Below are 6,019 nucleotides of genomic sequence, written 5' to 3'. Positions count from 1 at the left end.
ACTTTCTAACTGAGTAAACTCCTCAGAACATAATCAATGCACATCAACAAAACGCTGGGAAGCTGAGAAGTTCATGGGGGGCGGGGGGTAAAGCACATACATGAATCTTTCCCATGTTGTTGTATCGGGCAGGAACCTCCAAACCCCTTATTGCGGTTGACATATATAGATGGGAAATATTGTCTAAAGCCATTCATAGGCTAGCCTGGGTTTTCCAAAGAGATCTGTTGGACCAGAAAGGTCTAGGCCTGATTTTTTTTATGGTATATAAATGCCTTAAGATTCAGGTGCATACAAAAAGGGATTTTTACATATGTCAGAGAATCACAGAATAATTTTGGCTTGAACAGACCTCTGGAGGTCTCTAGTCTGACCTCCTTCTCCGAGGAACTTCATCCAGCTTCAGTGTTAGCTCAGGACCTCGTCCAGTCAACTTCTGAGTATCTCCAGGGATGGCAGCTCACCACCTCTCCCGGGGGCTTGTCCCAGCGCTGCACAACCCTGCAGGGCAGAGCCCTATGTACTGGGCAGCTTTAGGGGCTTCATGACATGCAATGGCACTCGAAGGATGCCCACTCCCCCACTCAGAGCTTGTGCTTAGTCCTCCCCATCTCCTGGGGCTCCACACACCAGAGGACATGCCACTGCATGACACGCTGGGCAAGAAGGTACTTAAAAGACATGCTTGCTTTTTTTTTCTCTGTATGTCAGCAAAATTAGTCACTTTTAAACTCATTGTATTAGTTTTACACCTTAAGGGGAAAACGGGCCCTTCTCTCAAACCCAGACTTTGGATGAGTTTCATTCACCCTAACCTGTGCACTGATTAAGCACTTAAATCAAAGTTATACACCTTCAGCTCTCTCCATAATCCTTACGGAGAAAAAAAAAACAAAACAACCAACAAGTTCTATGATTATCTCATACTGCAGTCAGCTCTAAGGTAAACACCGGGAAACTAGCTCAGACTTGAACACATATCAGTGTGTCAGGTTAGGCCAGACAAATCCTGCCCCTGGACCACCGTCAAGCCCCGAGGTCCAACCAGGATCTCCAGCCATCTCATTACCAGCGTTGTTATGGGATCTAGAGGTCCTGATTAGACTCGGCGCCCTGTTGTGCTAGGAGCTGCACACAGACAGAGCCAAGTCCTGGCCCAAAAAAGACTGCAATAAAAATAGACAAGACAGATGGAGGCACAGATTTACGGGAAGTCGCACAGCAGGTCGGAAACAGAGTTGAAATGAGAGCGCAGGCAAGTAACAGGTCCGAGATCCCTCAATTAATGCTTTTTCTTTGGCACTAAGGCACAAACCATACACTTCAAATTGCTCTAGCCCAGGTGCTCTGACCACCTTGAATTCAGACCCAAAAAGCTGCAAAGCCTGTTTCAGAGAGAGCTGGTATAGAGCCATAATGTCTGAAAACAGCTACAGCCCCGAACTGCTTCTCCCAAGACCCACAATTCATTAATGTCCCCGGTTTTCAGTCTCCCATGACAATTTTCTCTGAAGCTGGGCATCCTCGCCAACTCCCACAGCTTTCCCTGGGCTCTGACTCATCACACTAACCTTTTCCCAAACCCTCCTTCCTTTGGAAATCAAGATGCGTTGCCATTACATCATTAGTTGTAATAGCAGATAGTATTACTGATAGACGTCCTTAACTATTAGACCAGCAATCATGCTAAGTATGCTTTGTGTTCATTATTACAGTGCTATGTTTGTGTTAATACAATACTTACAAATAGTATTAATAGTAATTGCATCAATAATAATACTACAGTTGTGAAATGTTTGTATAGCATCCATCTGCTCAGAGATCCGCTGTGATAGATAACGCTACAACCATCTGGCATCGCTGGGTGCGTTTGGCTCGTACTTATCAGTATGGCAAGGAAGGCAGCCGTCTCCATCCCAGGAGCTCCCACTGGTTCTGACTCGCCAGCAGCAGTAAATCACCTCTAAACTGCAGCCGCTGCTGGAGAGGAAGACGGGAACCCACAGGCAAAAGTTGGGAGCACCAAGACGTAAAGCAAGAGAGCTTCTTGCTGCAGCGTGCAAAGAGGCCCTGAGAGGGGAATCTGCAAAACCACAGTGAACTGAGGAGAGACACATCACTGCAAAAGCACAGCCACTTTCAGAGCAGCTATCGTTTTAGTTTCAATTGCTTTTAAAAGTAGCACTTGCATGCTTTTGGCTTTGAAAGGAATCCCTCTTTTCCTGGGCCAGTGGGTACTGCGCTAACGAGGCCCTTGCACGGCAAACACAGCACCCCACAGGATGCTATTATCCAGGCTGTATTTAATGCCTGGAAAACATCCCATAACGTAGACATGTCACCTGCCTCTGTGCAGGCTGCCCCCCATCACTTTATCAGTCTCACTGCAAAAAGAAGAGCAGGGCAAGGGGGGTTCGTTCCTTCCCCAACCCCCACCGGCAGGGGCAGGGGGTGCAGATTTGACAACGAATCCTGGACCCCTGCAAGGAACCCGCGTGTACAAAACACGCAGGTGCTGAATTAGTAACAAGCAATGGGTGCACACACATGAGCATGCCAAATGCCTGGTGGACATGGCTAAAACCACTCAAAGAGCAGATCTTGTTCAGTGTCCCCCTTTTTTCTTCACCCCTGTGACCAAAGAAAGAGCTTGAAGGCAAAAGGAAGAGTGGTTAGGCCATGTTCTCCCACCAGAGGAAACCGGTTCTTGTCCCACAGGAGGAAACTGTTGGAAGAAGCCACTGAAGCTGCAGCAGTAATGTCCTGGCCAGGGAGTTTTGGTCTTCACCACCGTGTTGTGAGCAGGATTTCAGTTCAGGAGGTCTCCCAACCAAGCAAGTCTGAAAAACACAACTCTTGGGAATGGTGTGTCAAAAGATTAATGTTCACCTCTGCTGCTCATCAACCCCTGAACACCCCCGGAGGAAGATTCTCTTCTGGAATTCAGCACTTCTACTCCTGCCGTGGCTGTGCAGAGCCGCGTGAAAATGAAGAGAAACTTGCAGAAAAAAATTGCGGGCAGATTTGGGCTCCTCAGGCCGGAGATCCTGCAGGGATGGACAAAGTGGCAGAAAAACCAGCCCCCCCGGAGGCTCAAGATCTCCACACTGGCTTGCATGTAGCCTTGGAAACCTCTGATTTCCTTCCAACTTTGAGATCCCCAAGCAATACACTGATTCCATGCACTAATTCCCCTAGCTAGAAAGCAGGGACGATGCTGTTTACCTGCCATTAGGAAGCCCTCTGGTTCTACCCGGGCAAGTCGTTCAAACAGCACTTGCAATTTTGGAAGATTCACTTTTACTTGCTGTAGCCAAGACAACCTAAAAAGGCCTGATTGCTGGAAAACTCCCAGCCCCTGGCAGCTGGAGTCACACTCCATCGCAAGCTGGGCGCCCACTTTTGATAATCTTGACCTAGAGAGCTGCACCACAGCAAATCCCAAGCAGAGCCTTTGTGCCAGGTGGAAAGAGACGGTCTCTGCGTCAGGAGCTCCATGGGATTTGCCTATGAAGAAATCTAAAGCAGAAGAGCTCAATTCCAACAGAGACAGTGAGCTACTTCAGGAAATAGCAGGAATCAGCAGCAGAAAGCTTGTATTTACAAACCTCACATGAATTCCTTTTGTACCCTCTTTGGACCTTTTTTTACAACAAGTTTTTGGGGCTTCCACAAGAATTTCTATTTTAAGTCCAAAAATACCCTTTCTTTTCTTGTTAGACCTGGCATTTGAAGGTAAAAGGGTTCACTCCAAGACAAATATCTTTCAAATATCCTCATCAAACAAGGAAAAAGATTCAGACAATCTGGCATTTTTCTTTATAGAAAAGACCAGTTTTGACCACATAATCTTTTTCCAATGGGAATATCTTTCTTGTGAAAGTATGTATCGTTCTCTCAGCCATGTTCCTAAACACAGCACGTTCAGGAAAAGCAGCAAGACGCAGCTCGTCCCTGCTCACCAGACACACAAAGGTTCTCCAGCTAAAATTCAGTGAAATAATGACACATGTAAAGAAAGAAAAAAAGTTTCAAATAAACTCTCCTTTTTTCGCTCCTCCCAGCTCAACTGCAAGCTCTTCAAAGTTTCTCCTCTCATTGAGTTGAGTCATTAGTCTTCAGATAAGTGATGCTTGAGCCTTTGATTAAAATTACTGGGGAGCGTCTCTGCATGATTAAAGAGAGATAACACAATAAAAAGAAGAGGACTTTACACCATTATTATGGCAAATAAGTGCAATTCCCAACCTGAGAGCTGCATCAACTTGTCTAATGTAATAAATGCTTCCCCTGTTGGAAATGTGTCAAATTAGACTTCAAGATGTCAGCCTTCGGTTTTCAAAGGCCTCAAAGCTTTACAGGGTGCTGTGTGACTGCAAGCCTGATATGACGGAGAGCTGAAAGGTGACGCTGTCCCATCGAGCAGGGCACGGGGAGCGATACGTGCTCGTTAGCGGCTGACAAACACTGGAGCAGTGTCTGCTATGTCCAAAAGGTAGGAGAAGGTGCAGACAGACGTGCAGATGCATGGTGGCAGAAGAAGGAGTTTGGCGGGGGGGTCAAGATTTGGGATCCAGGAGAGGCATGTTGGGTCTGCTCTCATGCAGCAATGCATTTGCACATGCAAAGGTCTACCCAAGTCAGAGCCACCAGCTGCAGGTTCCTTGCAGTGAGCCTCTTTGAGGACTTGGTCACACAGCAGGGGACACACTTTTGTCTAGGGAAAAAGCATCATTTCCAATCTTACCCAAAAAAGAATAGTTGTTCTGAGGGGAAAAAAAAGTAATTTTCAGCCCAAAGGGAATGTCTACCCAAGAATTTATTTCAGAAGAACTACAACACCTGACTCCCTGATGTAGACAAGCTGTGAGTCTCTGCTCTCCTCCTGGAAGAAAGGATCTTTCATTCCTTCCCCGGGCACAATGTGGAGCTGCATTCTCTAACTCAAGGAGTGAAGATACTGTAATACTGCTGGTAGCTTGTAAAGTGTAGACAGATAGCTCACAGAAACATCCTATTTGTGGCTTAAAATATACTAGTTTATCATGCAAATGATATGTCAACAGAATAGCTGTACTTGGCAATACTTCCCGAAGTAAATTAAGCAGTTAAACGTGCCATGTGTAATATTAAGGAGGTTATGTGTTACATATAATAAGCAGACGAAGCCAAGTTGTCAGGAAGCCAGGTTTCCTCAGAAATCTGAAATTCAACTCAAAGGAACCGAGGTGCGTGCATCTTCCCACTCGCGCACCGCAGAGAGGGTGACGTTGGGGAAAAGCGGGGTCACGTTTCTGCCAGGACACCTCGAGGTGATGTGGTCACAGCTGGGGCCCCATCGAGGTTTTATCCGTGAGGCGAATGGTCCAGTCTCAGCTCCCGGGTTGGCGTTTCAAGAGCCAGTGCACGCTGAGGGCTTGCATTGTGCATTTTTCACAGCTTGAGTTCCGTGCGTCTGGGAACTATTTGCAAGGGTAAAAATAATGCATGATCCAATCTTCTCAAGGCTTTTCACTTCCTGGAGGGTGGAAATACCAGGCAGGGGAAAAAGAAAAAAAAAAAAAAGCTCTTGGATTATTTCAGCTCCACAAATTGCTCCCTGAGGCAAGCAAATGTTGTAAAAAACATACACAAATATTCAGATTCAAGTTTAACCAAATACCAGGACATTTGGATTTATTCAAGTGTCAGCAGCCCCCAAGCTCTCCTAGTTATTTCAGGCTCCCTTACATCAGCAAATGTTTTCTGTTTCTAGAAACTCAAAGTCAAACCTGGGGGCTCACAGGGCCCGAAAGAGTCAAATAAAAACGTTCGCTGCCTGCCCCATGAACCAGCTCATTACACTCCAGCCCTCACACTGCTCTCCAAAGTGAAAATGGCTCCAGTGATTTATGGAGAATCAAAGCTAAAAATTCCATTTGTTTACAGACGTGATGCTTGGCTTTAGGGTGTTTTTTTAAAGGGATGCAATGGAGTGAGACATGGAGACGAGTGCTCCTCAGTCCCGCCTTGCCGGGGA

Source organism: Calonectris borealis, chromosome 25 (genome assembly GCF_964195595.1).
Source record: "Calonectris borealis chromosome 25, bCalBor7.hap1.2, whole genome shotgun sequence".
Taxonomy (NCBI): domain Eukaryota; kingdom Metazoa; phylum Chordata; class Aves; order Procellariiformes; family Procellariidae; genus Calonectris; species Calonectris borealis.
Note: the sequence above shows the minus strand (reverse complement) of the source record.